At 63.0% G+C, this 24659-nt stretch overlaps 3 non-coding genes and 3 pseudogenes across 3 annotated transcripts; all 6 read left to right on the top strand.

Annotated features, from left to right (window-relative positions):
* Positions 1-3017: 3017 nt before the first annotated feature.
* On the top strand, positions 3018-3136 carry LOC142867798 (uncharacterized; annotated as a pseudogene).
* Positions 3137-6923: 3787 nt separating this feature from the next.
* On the top strand, positions 6924-7042 carry LOC142867841 (5S ribosomal RNA). The gene has a single exon (XR_012917173.1). It is a non-coding gene; the product is annotated as a 5S ribosomal RNA (ribosomal RNA).
* Positions 7043-10839: 3797 nt separating this feature from the next.
* LOC142867797 (uncharacterized) lies at positions 10840-10958 on the top strand (annotated as a pseudogene).
* A 3801-nt stretch (positions 10959-14759) lies between these two features.
* Positions 14760-14878, top strand: LOC142867796 (uncharacterized; annotated as a pseudogene).
* A 3787-nt stretch (positions 14879-18665) lies between these two features.
* On the top strand, positions 18666-18784 carry LOC142867839 (5S ribosomal RNA). Its single transcript, XR_012917171.1, has one exon. It is a non-coding gene; the product is annotated as a 5S ribosomal RNA (ribosomal RNA).
* Positions 18785-22569: 3785 nt separating this feature from the next.
* Positions 22570-22688, top strand: LOC142867838 (5S ribosomal RNA). The gene has a single exon (XR_012917170.1). It is a non-coding gene; the product is annotated as a 5S ribosomal RNA (ribosomal RNA).
* The last annotated feature ends 1971 nt before the right edge of the window (positions 22689-24659 follow it).

Genomic DNA, 24659 nt, shown 5'->3' with positions numbered 1-24659 from the left:
CCAATTAATTTCTTTCTATTTTTAGTAGAGACGGGGGTCTCGCTCTTGCTCAGGCTGGTTTCGAACTCCTGACCTGGAGCAATCCGCCCGCCTCGGCCTCCCAGAGAGCTAGGATTACAGGCGTGAGCCACCGCGCCCGGCCCCCCCTGTGTTCTTATTCATATACCTCTCATGTTGTTGCAGCGTATTGTGGGGGTACCAATGTTAAGGTCGGGTGCCTTGCCCTCTCCAAGCCTCCCCCCTCGGGTCAGAGCTTCAAGTGCGCCCATCCCCCAGTCGGTGCGCACCCACCCCATGCCTAATGGATGTGTATGCCCCTCCCCTCCCCCCACCCGCCCGACACCCACCCGATGAAGGTGATTCCTCTCTGTCCACTTAGGCGTCCATCCGTTCGTACCAATTTGCTGGTGAGCGCGCTCACGTGGTGCTCGTGTGTCCATTCTTGGGATACCTGGCTTACTGGAACGGGTTCCAGCTCTGGCCAGGAGAACACGAGAGGCGCCCTCTCACCGCTGCTCCTCACAGCCGAATGGCACTCCGTGGTGTCCACGCGCCACATTTTATTAATGCACTCCTGGATGGATGGGCACTCGGGTCGCTTCCACGTCTTTGCGATTGTGAATTGTGCCCTAACTGTCACCCTAACCCTTACCCAGCCCGTCTCCTCTGCCCCTGCCTGACGCGCTCCTCCCCGGCCAGGCCCGTCACTGTCCTGGGCCCCCGCCTGACCGGCTCCTCCCCGCCCGGCCTGTCACCGTCCTCTGCCCCTGCCTGACATGCTCCTTCCCGCCCGGCCTCTCACCGTCCTCGGCCCCTGCCTGACCGGCTCCTCCGTCGCCTGGGCCTTCCAAGGGCTTGGTGTGGACGCTGCTTCCAGGAAGCCCTCCAGAAACCCGGCAGCAGGGTGGCCGCAGCAGTCTCCAGCAGCCGTCCCTAAGTCGCGTGAGTGCGGGGGACGTGCCCCCGCTGTGCCGCGGGGGCCCAGCCTGGTGTCTTCCCTGAGGCCCTGCGGCTGCCGGCTGGGCTGCCGCTCCCCGCAAGGGGAGAGCCGCGGAGGTGGGGACCGCCTCCTGATGGGGACGTACACGCAGCTCTCCAAGTCGGATTCCGGGGCTCTCTGTCCTGCCCGAAGGCCCAGCTGGCCTGCGGGTCCTTAGAGTGGCAAAAACCTCCGAAAACTGAGACTGAGGGTCCGGTGGGTGTCTGCACTTTTGTGCTGGGCACCCCAGGGAGGCCCGGGGGCTGGCTGGACAACGTGGTCTGCTGGGCTGGGGGGTTGGAGGAGCAACTGATGCCCTTTGCACTTTGGGTAGCAAGAGTCTGAGGTGTCTCTGAGCCCTGTGCCCTGTGGGGGGGGGGCGGGGGGGAGGAGGAGGAGGAGGAGGAGGAGGAGGTGGGAAGGGCCGGGGCCTGCAGTCCTGTTCCCGGGGTGGCACGGCAAGTGGCTTCTTCCACAGGCTGCTTGGCCTGGGCTCCCTGCACCTGGGCCTTTGGAGGACCGGCCCTGTGCTTGCCAACACTTCCTGCAGGGACCCAGAGCTGGGAGGTGGCATCTCTCAGCCCTGGGTCGGGCAGAGCCCCAGCGGGCCATGCCCACAACCTCTCTCAGCACCGGTCCCCCAGAAGGCTCCTTTGGGACCAGGATTCTCTTGCGGTGACTCTTTAAGGTCTGGCCCCTGGATGGAGGGGCACCAGGAGTAGAGGAGCAGGAAGGGGAAGGGGGTGGCCATGCGAGGGGACACTTTGAGGCCAAGTCCCAGCTTCAGCCTGATCCTCCTGGGAACCCCGCTCTGAGACAAGGAGCCGGGCTTCCCATTCCCACAGCAGCCAGTCGTGGGCTGAGGACACCTGGGGCGTTGGGAACTCCCTGGCTTCTCCTTGGTTTAACATCTGGAGCTGCTTGTGAATCGCGCCGCCACACACACCCGAGCGCAGGTGTCTTCCGCACAGACTGCGGGCCTCGCTCTTCTGAATGCCGCTAGCTCGCCACCCACCCACGGGTGAACCCGGTCAGGGTGCTTTCTCTAAGGGGCAGACTCTTTTCCGGGCGGGCTACCGGTGTCTCTGTTTGCTCGTTTCTTTCTTCCATTTCGGGAAAGTCTTCCTTGCTGGGTGTGGAAATCTCCTATGCCTTCCCTCGCCTATTCTGTCAGCTTTAAAATTCTCTTTCAGTTGCCACCCTCACAGATGGATTAGGAAACTCTTTCCGGTGCACTCATTAGTGAAATGACCTCCAGGAAGCTGGAATCCAATATCTAATGGCCGATTTTTAGCGAGTCCACACGCCAGGGTGGTCGGGGTCCAATGCAGCCCCGGCCAGGCCCAGGCCCCTTGGACTGGGCCACAGGAGGACACGGAGGAGGGTCCCGGCCCCCACGAAGCGGTGCCGGCAGTTCTCCACGGGCTTGGGCGTTTTCCAGAGGTAGGAGATGGAGGGGACTGATTTCTTCAGCGCCCCCCAAACCAGGCCACCCCACCCCACCCATGGGACACATCCCCAGAGAGAGACGCCCCATACACTGGCTGTGCCCCAGCCCTGGCCCGGGGGAATAGGCGGCAGCCCACCCACAGGGCGAGGGGGGGGGCGCAGCTGAAAGGGGTTGTGGGGGAGGGCGGCCCCTGGCTGGGGTCAAAGGGCGAGCGTCCCGCGCGTGCGCAGTCAGCGGCAGGCAGCGACGCGCTGGGGGTGGGCAGCGGGTAGGTGAAGGAGGCCGGGCGAGGAGACGAGGGGGGCTGGGAGGGCTCCACCTTGGCGAGTCCAGCCGTGGAGGCGCATCTTGTGTGAGTGTGAGTGAGTGTGAGTGTGTGTGTGTGTGTATAGAGAGACAGCCCCCCGCCCCGCCCCGCCCCGCCCCGCCCCGCCCCGCCCATCACCCCCGTCCCTGGGAGCCCGCGGGACCCGGCCGGCGAACTCAACCGGCCCGGCCCGGCGCGGGGCCTGGGGCGGGAGGCGGCGGCGGGGAAGCCCAGAGAGGCTCGGCTTCTTGAGCGGGGCAGGGGCGCCCTCCGCCGCCGCCGTCTAGGGCCACACCACCCTGAACGCCCCCGATCTCGTCTGGTCTCGGAAGCTAAGCGGGGTCGGGCCTGGTTAGTACTTGGATGGGAGACCGCCTGGGAGTACCGGGTGCCACAGGCTGCTGCTTTTTTTTTTTTTTTTTTTTTTTTTGCCTCTTGTTCTGTCCCCTTTCTGGGAGCGCGGCGGCGGCCCGGGGTGGGGGTCACCCCCACCCTCAGCGCCCGCCCGCGGTGCCTGGCGCCCCAGCCCGCACCGTGGGGCCTCCTCTTGTCCCAAGCCGCGACACCGCCGCCACGCGGCAGCATGCGTGGCATCTGGACTGTCAGGTCTCAGACCAAAGGTCTGCTCTGTGGGAACCGACACGCTGGAGGAAACCTTGAGAGTCTGAGAGGGGAGGGAGTTCCAGAAGAAGGCCAGGATGTCATTTTGAGGGAGTATGTGACCAGAACTCGTCCCGTTGCTTTTGGGGTTCTATGGGCTACACGCAGGAATCTTTGGTGGTGGCACCTGATGTTGGGGGATCCGGAGTCACACCCAGACCTGCTCCACAGGCCTCCTTTTACTTTTCTCTTCGGATTCATGATTTTTAAAAAGTGTCTCTTACCTCTATGATTGCATTTTCTTTTCTCTCTCTTTTCAAGCAGATGATGGGAGTACAAGTATTCAGGTGACATGTGTTGCCCGTGCCCCCCTCCCCCCTGTGTTCTTTTTTTTTTTTTTTTTTTTTTTTTGAGACAGAGTCTCGTTTTGCTGCCCAGGCTAGAGTGAGTGCCATGGCGTCAGCCTAGCTCACGGCAACCTCAATCTCCGGGCTCAAGCAATCCTGCTGCCTCAGCCTCCCGAGTAGTTGGGACTACAGGCATGCACCACCACGCCCGGCTGTGTTTTTCTATATATATTAGTTGGCCAATTAATTTCTTTCTATTTTTAGTAGAGACGGGGGTCTCGCTCTTGCTCAGGCTGGTTTCGAACTCCTGACCTGGAGCAATCCGCCCGCCTCGGCCTCCCAGAGAGCTAGGATTACAGGCGTGAGCCACCGCGCCCGGCCCCCCCTGTGTTCTTATTCATATACCTCTCATGTTGTTGCAGCGTATTGTGGGGGTACCAATGTTAAGGTCGGGTGCCTTGCCCTCTCCAAGCCTCCCCCCTCGGGTCAGAGCTTCAAGTGCGCCCATCCCCCAGTCGGTGCGCACCCACCCCATGCCTAATGGATGTGTATGCCCCTCCCCTCCCCCCACCCGCCCGACACCCACCCGATGAAGGTGATTCCTCTCTGTCCACTTAGGCGTCCATCCGTTCGTACCAATTTGCTGGTGAGCGCGCTCACGTGGTGCTCGTGTGTCCATTCTTGGGATACCTGGCTTACTGGAACGGGTTCCAGCTCTGGCCAGGAGAACACGAGAGGCGCCCTCTCACCGCTGCTCCTCACAGCCGAATGGCACTCCGTGGTGTCCACGCGCCACATTTTATTAATGCACTCCTGGATGGATGGGCACTCGGGTCGCTTCCACGTCTTTGCGATTGTGAATTGTGCCCTAACTGTCACCCTAACCCTTACCCAGCCCGTCTCCTCTGCCCCTGCCTGACGCGCTCCTCCCCGGCCAGGCCCGTCACTGTCCTGGGCCCCCGCCTGACCGGCTCCTCCCCGCCCGGCCTGTCACCGTCCTCTGCCCCTGCCTGACATGCTCCTTCCCGCCCGGCCTCTCACCGTCCTCGGCCCCTGCCTGACCGGCTCCTCCGTCGCCTGGGCCTTCCAAGGGCTTGGTGTGGACGCTGCTTCCAGGAAGCCCTCCAGAAACCCGGCAGCAGGGTGGCCGCAGCAGTCTCCAGCAGCCGTCCCTAAGTCGCGTGAGTGCGGGGGACGTGCCCCCGCTGTGCCGCGGGGGCCCAGCCTGGTGTCTTCCCTGAGGCCCTGCGGCTGCCGGCTGGGCTGCCGCTCCCCGCAAGGGGAGAGCCGCGGAGGTGGGGACCGCCTCCTGATGGGGACGTACACGCAGCTCTCCAAGTCGGATTCCGGGGCTCTCTGTCCTGCCCGAAGGCCCAGCCGGCCTGCGGGTCCTTAGAGTGGCAAAAACCTCCGAAAACTGAGACTGAGGGTCCGGTGGGTGTCTGCACTTTTGTGCTGGGCACCCCAGGGAGGCCCGGGGGCTGGCTGGACAACGTGGTCTGCTGGGCTGGGGGGTTGGAGGAGCAACTGATGCCCTTTGCACTTTGGGTAGCAAGAGTCTGAGGTGTCTCTGAGCCCTGTGCCCTGTGGGGGGGGGGCGGGGGGGAGGAGGAGGAGGAGGAGGAGGAGGAGGTGGGAAGGGCCGGGGCCTGCAGTCCTGTTCCCGGGGTGGCACGGCAAGTGGCTTCTTCCACAGGCTGCTTGGCCTGGGCTCCCTGCACCTGGGCCTTTGGAGGACCGGCCCTGTGCTTGCCAACACTTCCTGCAGGGACCCAGAGCTGGGAGGTGGCATCTCTCAGCCCTGGGTCGGGCAGAGCCCCAGCGGGCCATGCCCACAACCTCTCTCAGCACCGGTCCCCCAGAAGGCTCCTTTGGGACCAGGATTCTCTTGCGGTGACTCTTTAAGGTCTGGCCCCTGGATGGAGGGGCACCAGGAGTAGAGGAGCAGGAAGGGGAAGGGGGTGGCCATGCGAGGGGACACTTTGAGGCCAAGTCCCAGCTTCAGCCTGATCCTCCTGGGAACCCCGCTCTGAGACAAGGAGCCGGGCTTCCCATTCCCACAGCAGCCAGTCGTGGGCTGAGGACACCTGGGGCGTTGGGAACTCCCTGGCTTCTCCTTGGTTTAACATCTGGAGCTGCTTGTGAATCGCGCCGCCACACACACCCGAGCGCAGGTGTCTTCCGCACAGACTGCAGGCCTCGCTCTTCTGAATGCCGCTAGCTCGCCACCCACCCACGGGTGAACCCGGTCAGGGTGCTTTCTCTAAGGGGCAGACTCTTTTCCGGGCGGGCTACCGGTGTCTCTGTTTGCTCGTTTCTTTCTTCCATTTCGGGAAAGTCTTCCTTGCTGGGTGTGGAAATCTCCTATGCCTTCCCTCGCCTATTCTGTCAGCTTTAAAATTCTCTTTCAGTTGCCACCCTCACAGATGGATTAGGAAACTCTTTCCGGTGCACTCATTAGTGAAATGACCTCCAGGAAGCTGGAATCCAATATCTAATGGCCGATTTTTAGCGAGTCCACACGCCAGGGTGGTCGGGGTCCAATGCAGCCCCGGCCAGGCCCAGGCCCCTTGGACTGGGCCACAGGAGGACACGGAGGAGGGTCCCGGCCCCCACGAAGCGGTGCCGGCAGTTCTCCACGGGCTTGGGCGTTTTCCAGAGGTAGGAGATGGAGGGGACTGATTTCTTCAGCGCCCCCCAAACCAGGCCACCCCACCCCACCCATGGGACACATCCCCAGAGAGAGACGCCCCATACACTGGCTGTGCCCCAGCCCTGGCCCGGGGGAATAGGCGGCAGCCCACCCACAGGGCGAGGGGGGGGCGCAGCTGAAAGGGGTTGTGGGGGAGGGCGGCCCCTGGCTGGGGTCAAAGGGCGAGCGTCCCGCGCGTGCGCAGTCAGCGGCAGGCAGCGACGCGCTGGGGGTGGGCAGCGGGTAGGTGAAGGAGGCCGGGCGAGGAGACGAGGGGGGCTGGGAGGGCTCCACCTTGGCGAGTCCAGCCGTGGAGGCGCATCTTGTGTGAGTGTGAGTGAGTGTGAGTGTGTGTGTGTGTGTATAGAGAGACAGCCCCCCGCCCCGCCCCGCCCCGCCCATCACCCCCGTCCCTGGGAGCCCGCGGGACCCGGCCGGCGAACTCAACCGGCCCGGCCCGGCGCGGGGCCTGGGGCGGGAGGCGGCGGCGGGGAAGCCCAGAGAGGCTCGGCTTCTTGAGCGGGGCAGGGGCGCCCTCCGCCGCCGCCGTCTAGGGCCACACCACCCTGAACGCCCCCGATCTCGTCTGGTCTCGGAAGCTAAGCGGGGTCGGGCCTGGTTAGTACTTGGATGGGAGACCGCCTGGGAATACCGGGTGCCACAGGCTGCTGCTTTTTTTTTTTTTTTTTTTTTTTGCCTCTTGTTCTGTCCCCTTTCTGGGAGCGCGGCGGCGGCCCGGGGTGGGGGTCACCCCCACCCTCAGCGCCCGCCCGCGGTGCCTGGCGCCCCAGCCCGCACCGTGGGGCCTCCTCTTGTCCCAAGCCGCGACACCGCCGCCACGCGGCAGCATGCGTGGCATCTGGACTGTCAGGTCTCAGACCAAAGGTCTGCTCTGTGGGAACCGACACGCTGGAGGAAACCTTGAGAGTCTGAGAGGGGAGGGAGTTCCAGAAGAAGGCCAGGATGTCATTTTGAGGGAGTATGTGACCAGAACTCGTCCCGTTGCTTTTGGGGTTCTATGGGCTACACGCAGGAATCTTTGGTGGTGGCACCTGATGTTGGGGGATCCGGAGTCACACCCAGACCTGCTCCACAGGCCTCCTTTTACTTTTCTCTTCGGATTCATGATTTTTAAAAAGTGTCTCTTACCTCTATGATTGCATTTTCTTTTCTCTCTCTTTTCAAGCAGATGATGGGAGTACAAGTATTCAGGTGACATGTGTTGCCCGTGCCCCCCTCCCCCCTGTGTTCTTTTTTTTTTTTTTTTTTTTTTTTGAGACAGAGTCTCGTTTTGCTGCCCAGGCTAGAGTGAGTGCCATGGCGTCAGCCTAGCTCACGGCAACCTCAATCTCCGGGCTCAAGCAATCCTGCTGCCTCAGCCTCCCGAGTAGTTGGGACTACAGGCATGCACCACCACGCCCGGCTGTGTTTTTCTATATATATTAGTTGGCCAATTAATTTCTTTCTATTTTTAGTAGAGACGGGGGTCTCGCTCTTGCTCAGGCTGGTTTCGAACTCCTGACCTGGAGCAATCCGCCCGCCTCGGCCTCCCAGAGAGCTAGGATTACAGGCGTGAGCCACCGCGCCCGGCCCCCCCTGTGTTCTTATTCATATACCTCTCATGTTGTTGCAGCGTATTGTGGGGGTACCAATGTTAAGGTCGGGTGCCTTGCCCTCTCCAAGCCTCCCCCCTCGGGTCAGAGCTTCAAGTGCGCCCATCCCCCAGTCGGTGCGCACCCACCCCATGCCTAATGGATGTGTATGCCCCTCCCCTCCCCCCACCCGCCCGACACCCACCCGATGAAGGTGATTCCTCTCTGTCCACTTAGGCGTCCATCCGTTCGTACCAATTTGCTGGTGAGCGCGCTCACGTGGTGCTCGTGTGTCCATTCTTGGGATACCTGGCTTACTGGAACGGGTTCCAGCTCTGGCCAGGAGAACACGAGAGGCGCCCTCTCACCGCTGCTCCTCACAGCCGAATGGCACTCCGTGGTGTCCACGCGCCACATTTTATTAATGCACTCCTGGATGGATGGGCACTCGGGTCGCTTCCACGTCTTTGCGATTGTGAATTGTGCCCTAACTGTCACCCTAACCCTTACCCAGCCCGTCTCCTCTGCCCCTGCCTGACGCGCTCCTCCCCGGCCAGGCCCGTCACTGTCCTGGGCCCCCGCCTGACCGGCTCCTCCCCGCCCGGCCTGTCACCGTCCTCTGCCCCTGCCTGACATGCTCCTTCCCGCCCGGCCTCTCACCGTCCTCGGCCCCTGCCTGACCGGCTCCTCCGTCGCCTGGGCCTTCCAAGGGCTTGGTGTGGACGCTGCTTCCAGGAAGCCCTCCAGAAACCCGGCAGCAGGGTGGCCGCAGCAGTCTCCAGCAGCCGTCCCTAAGTCGCGTGAGTGCGGGGGACGTGCCCCCGCTGTGCCGCGGGGGCCCAGCCTGGTGTCTTCCCTGAGGCCCTGCGGCTGCCGGCTGGGCTGCCGCTCCCCGCAAGGGGAGAGCCGCGGAGGTGGGGACCGCCTCCTGATGGGGACGTACACGCAGCTCTCCAAGTCGGATTCCGGGGCTCTCTGTCCTGCCCGAAGGCCCAGCCGGCCTGCGGGTCCTTAGAGTGGCAAAAACCTCCGAAAACTGAGACTGAGGGTCCGGTGGGTGTCTGCACTTTTGTGCTGGGCACCCCAGGGAGGCCCGGGGGCTGGCTGGACAACGTGGTCTGCTGGGCTGGGGGGTTGGAGGAGCAACTGATGCCCTTTGCACTTTGGGTAGCAAGAGTCTGAGGTGTCTCTGAGCCCTGTGCCCTGTGGGGGGGGGGGGCGGGGGGGAGGAGGAGGAGGAGGAGGAGGAGGAGGTGGGAAGGGCCGGGGCCTGCAGTCCTGTTCCCGGGGTGGCACGGCAAGTGGCTTCTTCCACAGGCTGCTTGGCCTGGGCTCCCTGCACCTGGGCCTTTGGAGGACCGGCCCTGTGCTTGCCAACACTTCCTGCAGGGACCCAGAGCTGGGAGGTGGCATCTCTCAGCCCTGGGTCGGGCAGAGCCCCAGCGGGCCATGCCCACAACCTCTCTCAGCACCGGTCCCCCAGAAGGCTCCTTTGGGACCAGGATTCTCTTGCGGTGACTCTTTAAGGTCTGGCCCCTGGATGGAGGGGCACCAGGAGTAGAGGAGCAGGAAGGGGAAGGGGGTGGCCATGCGAGGGGACACTTTGAGGCCAAGTCCCAGCTTCAGCCTGATCCTCCTGGGAACCCCGCTCTGAGACAAGGAGCCGGGCTTCCCATTCCCACAGCAGCCAGTCGTGGGCTGAGGACACCTGGGGCGTTGGGAACTCCCTGGCTTCTCCTTGGTTTAACATCTGGAGCTGCTTGTGAATCGCGCCGCCACACACACCCGAGCGCAGGTGTCTTCCGCACAGACTGCGGGCCTCGCTCTTCTGAATGCCGCTAGCTCGCCACCCACCCACGGGTGAACCCGGTCAGGGTGCTTTCTCTAAGGGGCAGACTCTTTTCCGGGCGGGCTACCGGTGTCTCTGTTTGCTCGTTTCTTTCTTCCATTTCGGGAAAGTCTTCCTTGCTGGGTGTGGAAATCTCCTATGCCTTCCCTCGCCTATTCTGTCAGCTTTAAAATTCTCTTTCAGTTGCCACCCTCACAGATGGATTAGGAAACTCTTTCCGGTGCACTCATTAGTGAAATGACCTCCAGGAAGCTGGAATCCAATATCTAATGGCCGATTTTTAGCGAGTCCACACGCCAGGGTGGTCGGGGTCCAATGCAGCCCCGGCCAGGCCCAGGCCCCTTGGACTGGGCCACAGGAGGACACGGAGGAGGGTCCCGGCCCCCACGAAGCGGTGCCGGCAGTTCTCCACGGGCTTGGGCGTTTTCCAGAGGTAGGAGATGGAGGGGACTGATTTCTTCAGCGCCCCCCAAACCAGGCCACCCCACCCCACCCATGGGACACATCCCCAGAGAGAGACGCCCCATACACTGGCTGTGCCCCAGCCCTGGCCCGGGGGAATAGGCGGCAGCCCACCCACAGGGCGAGGGGGGGGGCGCAGCTGAAAGGGGTTGTGGGGGAGGGCGGCCCCTGGCTGGGGTCAAAGGACGAGCGTCCCGCGCGTGCGCAGTCAGCGGCAGGCAGCGACGCGCTGGGGGTGGGCAGCGGGTAGGTGAAGGAGGCCGGGCGAGGAGACGAGGGGGGCTGGGAGGGCTCCACCTTGGCGAGTCCAGCCGTGGAGGCGCATCTTGTGTGAGTGTGAGTGAGTGTGAGTGTGTGTGTGTGTGTATAGAGAGACAGCCCCCCGCCCCGCCCCGCCCCGCCCCGCCCCGCCCATCACCCCCGTCCCTGGGAGCCCGCGGGACCCGGCCGGCGAACTCAACCGGCCCGGCCCGGCGCGGGGCCTGGGGCGGGAGGCGGCGGCGGGGAAGCCCAGAGAGGCTCGGCTTCTTGAGCGGGGCAGGGGCGCCCTCCGCCACCGCCGTCTAGGGCCACACCACCCTGAACGCCCCCGATCTCGTCTGGTCTCGGAAGCTAAGCGGGGTCGGGCCTGGTTAGTACTTGGATGGGAGACCGCCTGGGAGTACCGGGTGCCACAGGCTGCTGCTTTTTTTTTTTTTTTTTTTTTTTTGCCTCTTGTTCTGTCCCCTTTCTGGGAGCGCGGCGGCGGCCCGGGGTGGGGGTCACCCCCACCCTCAGCGCCCGCCCGCGGTGCCTGGCGCCCCAGCCCGCACCGTGGGGCCTCCTCTTGTCCCAAGCCGCGACACCGCCGCCACGCGGCAGCATGCGTGGCATCTGGACTGTCAGGTCTCAGACCAAAGGTCTGCTCTGTGGGAACCGACACGCTGGAGGAAACCTTGAGAGTCTGAGAGGGGAGGGAGTTCCAGAAGAAGGCCAGGATGTCATTTTGAGGGAGTATGTGACCAGAACTCGTCCCGTTGCTTTTGGGGTTCTATGGGCTACACGCAGGAATCTTTGGTGGTGGCACCTGATGTTGGGGGATCCGGAGTCACACCCAGACCTGCTCCACAGGCCTCCTTTTACTTTTCTCTTCGGATTCATGATTTTTAAAAAGTGTCTCTTACCTCTATGATTGCATTTTCTTTTCTCTCTCTTTTCAAGCAGATGATGGGAGTACAAGTATTCAGGTGACATGTGTTGCCCGTGCCCCCCTCCCCCCTGTGTTCTTTTTTTTTTTTTTTTTTTTTTTTGAGACAGAGTCTCGTTTTGCTGCCCAGGCTAGAGTGAGTGCCATGGCGTCAGCCTAGCTCACGGCAACCTCAATCTCCGGGCTCAAGCAATCCTGCTGCCTCAGCCTCCCGAGTAGTTGGGACTACAGGCATGCACCACCACGCCCGGCTGTGTTTTTCTATATATATTAGTTGGCCAATTAATTTCTTTCTATTTTTAGTAGAGACGGGGGTCTCGCTCTTGCTCAGGCTGGTTTCGAACTCCTGACCTGGAGCAATCCGCCCGCCTCGGCCTCCCAGAGAGCTAGGATTACAGGCGTGAGCCACCGCGCCCGGCCCCCCCTGTGTTCTTATTCATATACCTCTCATGTTGTTGCAGCGTATTGTGGGGGTACCAATGTTAAGGTCGGGTGCCTTGCCCTCTCCAAGCCTCCCCCCTCGGGTCAGAGCTTCAAGTGCGCCCATCCCCCAGTCGGTGCGCACCCACCCCATGCCTAATGGATGTGTATGCCCCTCCCCTCCCCCCACCCGCCCGACACCCACCCGATGAAGGTGATTCCTCTCTGTCCACTTAGGCGTCCATCCGTTCGTACCAATTTGCTGGTGAGCGCGCTCACGTGGTGCTCGTGTGTCCATTCTTGGGATACCTGGCTTACTGGAACGGGTTCCAGCTCTGGCCAGGAGAACACGAGAGGCGCCCTCTCACCGCTGCTCCTCACAGCCGAATGGCACTCCGTGGTGTCCACGCGCCACATTTTATTAATGCACTCCTGGATGGATGGGCACTCGGGTCGCTTCCACGTCTTTGCGATTGTGAATTGTGCCCTAACTGTCACCCTAACCCTTACCCAGCCCGTCTCCTCTGCCCCTGCCTGACGCGCTCCTCCCCGGCCAGGCCCGTCACTGTCCTGGGCCCCCGCCTGACCGGCTCCTCCCCGCCCGGCCTGTCACCGTCCTCTGCCCCTGCCTGACATGCTCCTTCCCGCCCGGCCTCTCACCGTCCTCGGCCCCTGCCTGACCGGCTCCTCCGTCGCCTGGGCCTTCCAAGGGCTTGGTGTGGACGCTGCTTCCAGGAAGCCCTCCAGAAACCCGGCAGCAGGGTGGCCGCAGCAGTCTCCAGCAGCCGTCCCTAAGTCGCGTGAGTGCGGGGGACGTGCCCCCGCTGTGCCGCGGGGGCCCAGCCTGGTGTCTTCCCTGAGGCCCTGCGGCTGCCGGCTGGGCTGCCGCTCCCCGCAAGGGGAGAGCCGCGGAGGTGGGGACCGCCTCCTGATGGGGACGTACACGCAGCTCTCCAAGTCGGATTCCGGGGCTCTCTGTCCTGCCCGAAGGCCCAGCTGGCCTGCGGGTCCTTAGAGTGGCAAAAACCTCCGAAAACTGAGACTGAGGGTCCGGTGGGTGTCTGCACTTTTGTGCTGGGCACCCCAGGGAGGCCCGGGGGCTGGCTGGACAACGTGGTCTGCTGGGCTGGGGGGTTGGAGGAGCAACTGATGCCCTTTGCACTTTGGGTAGCAAGAGTCTGAGGTGTCTCTGAGCCCTGTGCCCTGTGGGGGGGGGGCGGGGGGGAGGAGGAGGAGGAGGAGGAGGAGGAGGTGGGAAGGGCCGGGGCCTGCAGTCCTGTTCCCGGGGTGGCACGGCAAGTGGCTTCTTCCACAGGCTGCTTGGCCTGGGCTCCCTGCACCTGGGCCTTTGGAGGACCGGCCCTGTGCTTGCCAACACTTCCTGCAGGGACCCAGAGCTGGGAGGTGGCATCTCTCAGCCCTGGGTCGGGCAGAGCCCCAGCGGGCCATGCCCACAACCTCTCTCAGCACCGGTCCCCCAGAAGGCTCCTTTGGGACCAGGATTCTCTTGCGGTGACTCTTTAAGGTCTGGCCCCTGGATGGAGGGGCACCAGGAGTAGAGGAGCAGGAAGGGGAAGGGGGTGGCCATGCGAGGGGACACTTTGAGGCCAAGTCCCAGCTTCAGCCTGATCCTCCTGGGAACCCCGCTCTGAGACAAGGAGCCGGGCTTCCCATTCCCACAGCAGCCAGTCGTGGGCTGAGGACACCTGGGGCGTTGGGAACTCCCTGGCTTCTCCTTGGTTTAACATCTGGAGCTGCTTGTGAATCGCGCCGCCACACACACCCGAGCGCAGGTGTCTTCCGCACAGACTGCGGGCCTCGCTCTTCTGAATGCCGCTAGCTCGCCACCCACCCACGGGTGAACCCGGTCAGGGTGCTTTCTCTAAGGGGCAGACTCTTTTCCGGGCGGGCTACCGGTGTCTCTGTTTGCTCGTTTCTTTCTTCCATTTCGGGAAAGTCTTCCTTGCTGGGTGTGGAAATCTCCTATGCCTTCCCTCGCCTATTCTGTCAGCTTTAAAATTCTCTTTCAGTTGCCACCCTCACAGATGGATTAGGAAACTCTTTCCGGTGCACTCATTAGTGAAATGACCTCCAGGAAGCTGGAATCCAATATCTAATGGCCGATTTTTAGCGAGTCCACACGCCAGGGTGGTCGGGGTCCAATGCAGCCCCGGCCAGGCCCAGGCCCCTTGGACTGGGCCACAGGAGGACACGGAGGAGGGTCCCGGCCCCCACGAAGCGGTGCCGGCAGTTCTCCACGGGCTTGGGCGTTTTCCAGAGGTAGGAGATGGAGGGGACTGATTTCTTCAGCGCCCCCCAAACCAGGCCACCCCACCCCACCCATGGGACACATCCCCAGAGAGAGACGCCCCATACACTGGCTGTGCCCCAGCCCTGGCCCGGGGGAATAGGCGGCAGCCCACCCACAGGGCGAGGGGGGGGGCGCAGCTGAAAGGGGTTGTGGGGGAGGGCGGCCCCTGGCTGGGGTCAAAGGGCGAGCGTCCCGCGCGTGCGCAGTCAGCGGCAGGCAGCGACGCGCTGGGGGTGGGCAGCGGGTAGGTGAAGGAGGCCGGGCGAGGAGACGAGGGGGGCTGGGAGGGCTCCACCTTGGCGAGTCCAGCCGTGGAGGCGCATCTTGTGTGAGTGTGAGTGAGTGTGAGTGTGTGTGTGTGTGTATAGAGAGACAGCCCCCCGCCCCGCCCCGCCCCGCCCCGCCCCGCCCCGCCCATCACCCCCGTCCCTGGGAGCCCGCGGGACCCGGCCGGCGAACTCAACCGGCCCGGCCCGGCGCGGGGCCTGGGGCGGGAGGCGGCGGCGGGGAAGCCCAGAGAGGCTCGGCTTCTTGAGCGGGGCAGGGGCGCCCTCCGCCGCCGCCGTCTAGGGCCACACCACCCTGAACGCCCCCGATCTCGTCTGGTCTCGGAAGCTAAGCGGGGTCGGGCCTGGTTAGTACTTGGATGGGAGACCGCCTGGGAGTACCGGGTGCCACAGGCTGCTGCTTTTTTTTTTTTTTTTTTTTTTTTTGCCTCTTGTTCTGTCCCCTTTCTGGGAGCGCGGCGGCGGCCCGGGGTGGGGGTCACCCCCACCCTCAGCGCCCGCCCGCGGTGCCTGGCGCCCCAGCCCGCACCGTGGGGCCTCCTCTTGTCCCAAGCCGCGACACCGCCGCCACGCGGCAGCATGCGTGGCATCTGGACTGTCAGGTCTCAGACCAAAGGTCTGCTCTGTGGGAACCGACACGCTGGAGGAAACCTTGAGAGTCTGAGAGGGGAGGGAGTTCCAGAAGAAGGCCAGGATGTCATTTTGAGGGAGTATGTGACCAGAACTCGTCCCGTTGCTTTTGGGGTTCTATGGGCTACACGCAGGAATCTTTGGTGGTGGCACCTGATGTTGGGGGATCCGGAGTCACACCCAGACCTGCTCCACAGGCCTCCTTTTACTTTTCTCTTCGGATTCATGATTTTTAAAAAGTGTCTCTTACCTCTATGATTGCATTTTCTTTTCTCTCTCTTTTCAAGCAGATGATGGGAGTACAAGTATTCAGGTGACATGTGTTGCCCGTGCCCCCCTCCCCCCTGTGTTCTTTTTTTTTTTTTTTTTTTTTTTTTGAGACAGAGTCTCGTTTTGCTGCCCAGGCTAGAGTGAGTGCCATGGCGTCAGCCTAGCTCACGGCAACCTCAATCTCCGGGCTCAAGCAATCCTGCTGCCTCAGCCTCCCGAGTAGTTGGGACTACAGGCATGCACCACCACGCCCGGCTGTGTTTTTCTATATATATTAGTTGGCCAATTAATTTCTTTCTATTTTTAGTAGAGACGGGGGTCTCGCTCTTGCTCAGGCTGGTTTCGAACTCCTGACCTGGAGCAATCCGCCCGCCTCGGCCTCCCAGAGAGCTAGGATTACAGGCGTGAGCCACCGCGCCCGGCCCCCCCTGTGTTCTTATTCATATACCTCTCATGTTGTTGCAGCGTATTGTGGGGGTACCAATGTTAAGGTCGGGTGCCTTGCCCTCTCCAAGCCTCCCCCCTCGGGTCAGAGCTTCAAGTGCGCCCATCCCCCAGTCGGTGCGCACCCACCCCATGCCTAATGGATGTGTATGCCCCTCCCCTCCCCCCACCCGCCCGACACCCACCCGATGAAGGTGATTCCTCTCTGTCCACTTAGGCGTCCATCCGTTCGTACCAATTTGCTGGTGAGCGCGCTCACGTGGTGCTCGTGTGTCCATTCTTGGGATACCTGGCTTACTGGAACGGGTTCCAGCTCTGGCCAGGAGAACACGAGAGGCGCCCTCTCACCGCTGCTCCTCACAGCCGAATGGCACTCCGTGGTGTCCACGCGCCACATTTTATTAATGCACTCCTGGATGGATGGGCACTCGGGTCGCTTCCACGTCTTTGCGATTGTGAATTGTGCCCTAACTGTCACCCTAACCCTTACCCAGCCCGTCTCCTCTGCCCCTGCCTGACGCGCTCCTCCCCGGCCAGGCCCGTCACTGTCCTGGGCCCCCGCCTGACCGGCTCCTCCCCGCCCGGCCTGTCACCGTCCTCTGCCCCTGCCTGACATGCTCCTTCCCGCCCGGCCTCTCACCGTCCTCGGCCCCTGCCTGACCGGCTCCTCCGTCGCCTGGGCCTTCCAAGGGCTTGGTGTGGACGCTGCTTCCAGGAAGCCCTCCAGAAACCCGGCAGCAGGGTGGCCGCAGCAGTCTCCAGCAGCCGTCCCTAAGTCGCGTGAGTGCGGGGGACGTGCCCCCGCTGTGCCGCGGGGGCCCAGCCTGGTGTCTTCCCTGAGGCCCTGCGGCTGCCGGCTGGGCTGCCGCTCCCCGCAAGGGGAGAGCCGCGGAGGTGGGGACCGCCTCCTGATGGGGACGTACACGCAGCTCTCCAAGTCGGATTCCGGGGCTCTCTGTCCTGCCCGAAGGCCCAGCCGGCCTGCGGGTCCTTAGAGTGGCAAAAACCTCCGAAAACTGAGACTGAGGGTCCGGTGGGTGTCTGCACTTTTGTGCTGGGCACCCCAGGGAGGCCCGGGGGCTGGCTGGACAACGTGGTCTGCTGGGCTGGGGGGTTGGAGGAGCAACTGATGCCCTTTGCACTTTGGGTAGCAAGAGTCTGAGGTGTCTCTGAGCCCTGTGCCCTGTGGGGGGGGGGCGGGGGGGAGGAGGAGGAGGAGGAGGAGGAGGAGGTGGGAAGGGCCGGGGCCTGCAGTCCTGTTCCCGGGGTGGCACGGCAAGTGGCTTCTTCCACAGGCTGCTTGGCCTGGGCTCCCTGCACCTGGGCCTTTGGAGGACCGGCCCTGTGCTTGCCAACACTTCCTGCAGGGACCCAGAGCTGGGAGGTGGCATCTCTCAGCCCTGGGTCGGGCAGAGCCCCAGCGGGCCATGCCCACAACCTCTCTCAGCACCGGTCCCCCAGAAGGCTCCTTTGGGACCAGGATTCTCTTGCGGTGACTCTTTAAGGTCTGGCCCCTGGATGGAGGGGCACCAGGAGTAGAGGAGCAGGAAGGGGAAGGGGGTGGCCATGCGAGGGGACACTTTGAGGCCAAGTCCCAGCTTCAGCCTGATCCTCCTGGGAACCCCGCTCTGAGACAAGGAGCCGGGCTTCCCATTCCCACAGCAGCCAGTCGTGGGCTGAGGACACCTGGGGCGTTGGGAACTCCCTGGCTTCTCCTTGGTTTAACATCTGGAGCTGCTTGTGAATCGCGCCGCCACACACACCCGAGCGCAGGTGTCTTCCGCACAGACTGCAGGCCTCGCTCTTCTGAATGCCGCTAGCTCGCCACCCACCCACGGGTGAACCCGGTCAGGGTGCTTTCTCTAAGGGGCAGACTCTTTTCCGGGCGGGCTACCGGTGTCTCTGTTTGCTCGTTTCTTTCTTCCATTTCGGGAAAGTCTTCCTTGCTGGGTGTGGAAATCTCCTATGCCTTCCCTCGCCTATTCTGTCAGCTTTAAAATTCTCTTTCAGTTGCCACCCTCACAGATGGATTAGGAAACTCTTTCCGGTGCACTCATTAGTGAAATGACCTCCAGGAAGCTGGAATCCAATATCTAATGGCCGATTTTTAGCGAGTCCACACGCCAGGGTGGTCGGGGTCCAATGCAGCCCCGGCCAGGCCCAGGCCCCTTGGACTGGGCCACAGGAGGACACGGAGGAGGGTCCCGGCCCCCACGAAGCGGTGCCGGCAGTTCTCCACGGGCTTGGGCGTTTTCCAGAGGTAGGAGATGGAGGGGACTGATTTCTTCAGCGCCCCCCAAACCAGGCCACCCCACCCCACCCATGGGACACATCCCCAGAGAGAGACGCCCCATACACTGGCTGTGCCCCAGCCCTGGCCCGGGGGAATAGGCGGCAGCCCACCCACAGGGCGAGGGGGGGGCGCAGCTGAAAGGGGTTGTGGGGGAGGGCGGCCCCTGGCTGGGGTCAAAGGGCGAGCGTCCCGCGCGTGCGCAGTCAGCGGCAGGCAGCGACGCGCTGGGGGTGGGCAGCGGGTAGGTGAAGGAGGCCGGGCGAGGAGACGAGGGGGGCTGGGAGGGCTCCACCTTGGCGAGTCCAGCCGTGGAGGCGCATCTTGTGTGAGTGTGAGTGAGTGTGAGTGTGTGTGTGTGTGTATAGAGAGACAGCCCCCCGCCCCGCCCCGCCCCGCCCATCACCCCCGTCCCTGGGAGCCCGCGGGACCCGGCCGGCGAACTCAACCGGCCCGGCCCGGCGCGGGGCCTGGGGCGGGAGGCGGCGGCGGGGAAGCCCAGAGAGGCTCGGCTTCTTGAGCGGGGCAGGGGCGCCCTCCGCCGCCGCCGTCTAGGGCCACACCACCCTGAACGCCCCCGATCTCGTCTGGTCTCGGAAGCTAAGCGGGGTCGGGCCTGGTTAGTACTTGGATGGGAGACCGCCTGGGAATACCGGGTGCCACAGGCTGCTGCTTTTTTTTTTTTTTTTTTTTTTTGCCTCTTGTTCTGTCCCCTTTCTGGGAGCGCGGCGGCGGCCCGGGGTGGGGGTCACCCCCACCCTCAGCGCCCGCCCGCGGTGCCTGGCGCCCCAGCCCGCACCGTGGGGCCTCCTCTTGTCCCAAGCCGCGACACCGCCGCCACGCGGCAGCATGCGTGGCATCTGGACTGTCAGGTCTCAGACCAAAGGTCTGCTCTGTGGGAACCGACACGCTGGAGGAAACCTTGAGAGTCTGAGAGGGGAGGGAGTTCCAGAAGAAGGCCAGGATGTCATTTTGAGGGAGTATGTGACCAGAACTCGTCCCGTTGCTTTTGGGGTTCTATGGGCTACACGCAGGAATCTTTGGTGGTGGCACCTGATGTTGGGGGATCCGGAGTCACACCCAGACCTGCTCCACAGGCCTCCTTTTACTTTTCTCTTCGGATTCATGATTTTTAAAAAGTGTCTCTTACCTCTATGATTGCATTTTCTTTTCTCTCTCTTTTCAAGCAGATGATGGGAGTACAAGTATTCAGGTGACATGTGTTGCCCGTGCCCCCCTCCCCCCTGTGTTCTTTTTTTTTTTTTTTTTTTTTTTTGAGACAGAGTCTCGTTTTGCTGCCCAGGCTAGAGTGAGTGCCATGGCGTCAGCCTAGCTCACGGCAACCTCAATCTCCGGGCTCAAGCAATCCTGCTGCCTCAGCCTCCCGAGTAGTTGGGACTACAGGCATGCACCACCACGCCCGGCTGTGTTTTTCTATATATATTAGTTGGCCAATTAATTTCTTTCTATTTTTAGTAGAGACGGGGGTCTCGCTCTTGCTCAGGCTGGTTTCGAACTCCTGACCTGGAGCAATCCGCCCGCCTCGGCCTCCCAGAGAGCTAGGATTACAGGCGTGAGCCACCGCGCCCGGCCCCCCCTGTGTTCTTATTCATATACCTCTCATGTTGTTGCAGCGTATTGTGGGGGTACCAATGTTAAGGTCGGGTGCCTTGCCCTCTCCAAGCCTCCCCCCTCGGGTCAGAGCTTCAAGTGCGCCCATCCCCCAGTCGGTGCGCACCCACCCCATGCCTAATGGATGTGTATGCCCCTCCCCTCCCCCCACCCGCCCGACACCCACCCGATGAAGGTGATTCCTCTCTGTCCACTTAGGCGTCCATCCGTTCGTACCAATTTGCTGGTGAGCGCGCTCACGTGGTGCTCGTGTGTCCATTCTTGGGATACCTGGCTTACTGGAACGGGTTCCAGCTCTGGCCAGGAGAACACGAGAGGCGCCCTCTCACCGCTGCTCCTCACAGCCGAATGGCACTCCGTGGTGTCCACGCGCCACATTTTATTAATGCACTCCTGGATGGATGGGCACTCGGGTCGCTTCCACGTCTTTGCGATTGTGAATTGTGCCCTAACTGTCACCCTAACCCTTACCCAGCCCGTCTCCTCTGCCCCTGCCTGACGCGCTCCTCCCCGGCCAGGCCCGTCACTGTCCTGGGCCCCCGCCTGACCGGCTCCTCCCCGCCCGGCCTGTCACCGTCCTCTGCCCCTGCCTGACATGCTCCTTCCCGCCCGGCCTCTCACCGTCCTCGGCCCCTGCCTGACCGGCTCCTCCGTCGCCTGGGCCTTCCAAGGGCTTGGTGTGGACGCTGCTTCCAGGAAGCCCTCCAGAAACCCGGCAGCAGGGTGGCCGCAGCAGTCTCCAGCAGCCGTCCCTAAGTCGCGTGAGTGCGGGGGACGTGCCCCCGCTGTGCCGCGGGGGCCCAGCCTGGTGTCTTCCCTGAGGCCCTGCGGCTGCCGGCTGGGCTGCCGCTCCCCGCAAGGGGAGAGCCGCGGAGGTGGGGACCGCCTCCTGATGGGGACGTACACGCAGCTCTCCAAGTCGGATTCCGGGGCTCTCTGTCCTGCCCGAAGGCCCAGCCGGCCTGCGGGTCCTTAGAGTGGCAAAAACCTCCGAAAACTGAGACTGAGGGTCCGGTGGGTGTCTGCACTTTTGTGCTGGGCACCCCAGGGAGGCCCGGGGGCTGGCTGGACAACGTGGTCTGCTGGGCTGGGGGGTTGGAGGAGCAACTGATGCCCTTTGCACTTTGGGTAGCAAGAGTCTGAGGTGTCTCTGAGCCCTGTGCCCTGTGGGGGGGGGGCGGGGGGGAGGAGGAGGAGGAGGAGGAGGAGGAGGTGGGAAGGGCCGGGGCCTGCAGTCCTGTTCCCGGGGTGGCACGGCAAGTGGCTTCTTCCACAGGCTGCTTGGCCTGGGCTCCCTGCACCTGGGCCTTTGGAGGACCGGCCCTGTGCTTGCCAACACTTCCTGCAGGGACCCAGAGCTGGGAGGTGGCATCTCTCAGCCCTGGGTCGGGCAGAGCCCCAGCGGGCCATGCCCACAACCTCTCTCAGCACCGGTCCCCCAGAAGGCTCCTTTGGGACCAGGATTCTCTTGCGGTGACTCTTTAAGGTCTGGCCCCTGGATGGAGGGGCACCAGGAGTAGAGGAGCAGGAAGGGGAAGGGGGTGGCCATGCGAGGGGACACTTTGAGGCCAAGTCCCAGCTTCAGCCTGATCCTCCTGGGAACCCCGCTCTGAGACAAGGAGCCGGGCTTCCCATTCCCACAGCAGCCAGTCGTGGGCTGAGGACACCTGGGGCGTTGGGAACTCCCTGGCTTCTCCTTGGTTTAACATCTGGAGCTGCTTGTGAATCGCGCCGCCACACACACCCGAGCGCAGGTGTCTTCCGCACAGACTGCGGGCCTCGCTCTTCTGAATGCCGCTAGCTCGCCACCCACCCACGGGTGAACCCGGTCAGGGTGCTTTCTCTAAGGGGCAGACTCTTTTCCGGGCGGGCTACCGGTGTCTCTGTTTGCTCGTTTCTTTCTTCCATTTCGGGAAAGTCTTCCTTGCTGGGTGTGGAAATCTCCTATGCCTTCCCTCGCCTATTCTGTCAGCTTTAAAATTCTCTTTCAGTTGCCACCCTCACAGATGGATTAGGAAACTCTTTCCGGTGCACTCATTAGTGAAATGACCTCCAGGAAGCTGGAATCCAATATCTAATGGCCGATTTTTAGCGAGTCCACACGCCAGGGTGGTCGGGGTCCAATGCAGCCCCGGCCAGGCCCAGGCCCCTTGGACTGGGCCACAGGAGGACACGGAGGAGGGTCCCGGCCCCCACGAAGCGGTGCCGGCAGTTCTCCACGGGCTTGGGCGTTTTCCAGAGGTAGGAGATGGAGGGGACTGATTTCTTCAGCGCCCCCCAAACCAGGCCACCCCACCCCACCCATGGGACACATCCCCAGAGAGAGACGCCCCATACACTGGCTGTGCCCCAGCCCTGGCCCGGGGGAATAGGCGGCAGCCCACCCACAGGGCGAGGGGGGGGGCGCAGCTGAAAGGGGTTGTGGGGGAGGGCGGCCCCTGGCTGGGGTCAAAGGGCGAGCGTCCCGCGCGTGCGCAGTCAGCGGCAGGCAGCGACGCGCTGGGGGTGGGCAGCGGGTAGGTGAAGGAGGCCGGGCGAGGAGACGAGGGGGGCTGGGAGGGCTCCACCTTGGCGAGTCCAGCCGTGGAGGCGCATCTTGTGTGAGTGTGAGTGAGTGTGAGTGTGTGTGTGTGTGTATAGAGAGACAGCCCCCCGCCCCGCCCCGCCCCGCCCATCACCCCCGTCCCTGGGAGCCCGCGGGACCCGGCCGGCGAACTCAACCGGCCCGGCCCGGCGCGGGGCCTGGGGCGGGAGGCGGCGGCGGGGAAGCCCAGAGAGGCTCGGCTTCTTGAGCGGGGCAGGGGCGCCCTCCGCCGCCGCCGTCTAGGGCCACACCACCCTGAACGCCCCCGATCTCGTCTGGTCTCGGAAGCTAAGCGGGGTCGGGCCTGGTTAGTACTTGGATGGGAGACCGCCTGGGAATACCGGGTGCCACAGGCTGCTGCTTTTTTTTTTTTTTTTTTTTTTTTGCCTCTTGTTCTGTCCCCTTTCTGGGAGCGCGGCGGCGGCCCGGGGTGGGGGTCACCCCCACCCTCAGCGCCCGCCCGCGGTGCCTGGCGCCCCAGCCCGCACCGTGGGGCCTCCTCTTGTCCCAAGCCGCGACACCGCCGCCACGCGGCAGCATGCGTGGCATCTGGACTGTCAGGTCTCAGACCAAAGGTCTGCTCTGTGGGAACCGACACGCTGGAGGAAACCTTGAGAGTCTGAGAGGGGAGGGAGTTCCAGAAGAAGGCCAGGATGTCATTTTGAGGGAGTATGTGACCAGAACTCGTCCCGTTGCTTTTGGGGTTCTATGGGCTACACGCAGGAATCTTTGGTGGTGGCACCTGATGTTGGGGGATCCGGAGTCACACCCAGACCTGCTCCACAGGCCTCCTTTTACTTTTCTCTTCGGATTCATGATTTTTAAAAAGTGTCTCTTACCTCTATGATTGCATTTTCTTTTCTCTCTCTTTTCAAGCAGATGATGGGAGTACAAGTATTCAGGTGACATGTGTTGCCCGTGCCCCCCTCCCCCCTGTGTTCTTTTTTTTTTTTTTTTTTTTTTTTGAGACAGAGTCTCGTTTTGCTGCCCAGGCTAGAGTGAGTGCCATGGCGTCAGCCTAGCTCACGGCAACCTCAATCTCCGGGCTCAAGCAATCCTGCTGCCTCAGCCTCCCGAGTAGTTGGGACTACAGGCATGCACCACCACGCCCGGCTGTGTTTTTCTATATATATTAGTTGGCCAATTAATTTCTTTCTATTTTTAGTAGAGACGGGGGTCTCGCTCTTGCTCAGGCTGGTTTCGAACTCCTGACCTGGAGCAATCCGCCCGCCTCGGCCTCCCAGAGAGCTAGGATTACAGGCGTGAGCCACCGCGCCCGGCCCCCCCTGTGTTCTTATTCATATACCTCTCATGTTGTTGCAGCGTATTGTGGGGGTACCAATGTTAAGGTCGGGTGCCTTGCCCTCTCCAAGCCTCCCCCCTCGGGTCAGAGCTTCAAGTGCGCCCATCCCCCAGTCGGTGCGCACCCACCCCATGCCTAATGGATGTGTATGCCCCTCCCCTCCCCCCACCCGCCCGACACCCACCCGATGAAGGTGATTCCTCTCTGTCCACTTAGGCGTCCATCCGTTCGTACCAATTTGCTGGTGAGCGCGCTCACGTGGTGCTCGTGTGTCCATTCTTGGGATACCTGGCTTACTGGAACGGGTTCCAGCTCTGGCCAGGAGAACACGAGAGGCGCCCTCTCACCGCTGCTCCTCACAGCCGAATGGCACTCCGTGGTGTCCACGCGCCACATTTTATTAATGCACTCCTGGATGGATGGGCACTCGGGTCGCTTCCACGTCTTTGCGATTGTGAATTGTGCCCTAACTGTCACCCTAACCCTTACCCAGCCCGTCTCCTCTGCCCCTGCCTGACGCGCTCCTCCCCGGCCAGGCCCGTCACTGTCCTGGGCCCCCGCCTGACCGGCTCCTCCCCCGCCCGGCCTGTCACCGTCCTCTGCCCCTGCCTGACATGCTCCTTCCCGCCCGGCCTCTCACCGTCCTCGGCCCCTGCCTGACCGGCTCCTCCGTCGCCTGGGCCTTCCAAGGGCTTGGTGTGGACGCTGCTTCCAGGAAGCCCTCCAGAAACCCGGCAGCAGGGTGGCCGCAGCAGTCTCCAGCAGCCGTCCCTAAGTCGCGTGAGTGCGGGGGACGTGCCCCCGCTGTGCCGCGGGGGCCCAGCCTGGTGTCTTCCCTGAGGCCCTGCGGCTGCCGGCTGGGCTGCCGCTCCCCGCAAGGGGAGAGCCGCGGAGGTGGGGACCGCCTCCTGATGGGGACGTACACGCAGCTCTCCAAGTCGGATTCCGGGGCTCTCTGTCCTGCCCGAAGGCCCAGCTGGCCTGCTGGTCCTTAGAGTGGCAAAAACCTCCGAAAACTGAGACT

Source organism: Microcebus murinus, unplaced genomic scaffold, assembly GCF_040939455.1.
Source record: "Microcebus murinus isolate Inina unplaced genomic scaffold, M.murinus_Inina_mat1.0 scaf020_hap2_Mmur4.0, whole genome shotgun sequence".
Lineage (NCBI taxonomy): Eukaryota > Metazoa > Chordata > Mammalia > Primates > Cheirogaleidae > Microcebus > Microcebus murinus.
This window is presented reverse-complemented; position numbering and strand designations above follow the sequence as displayed.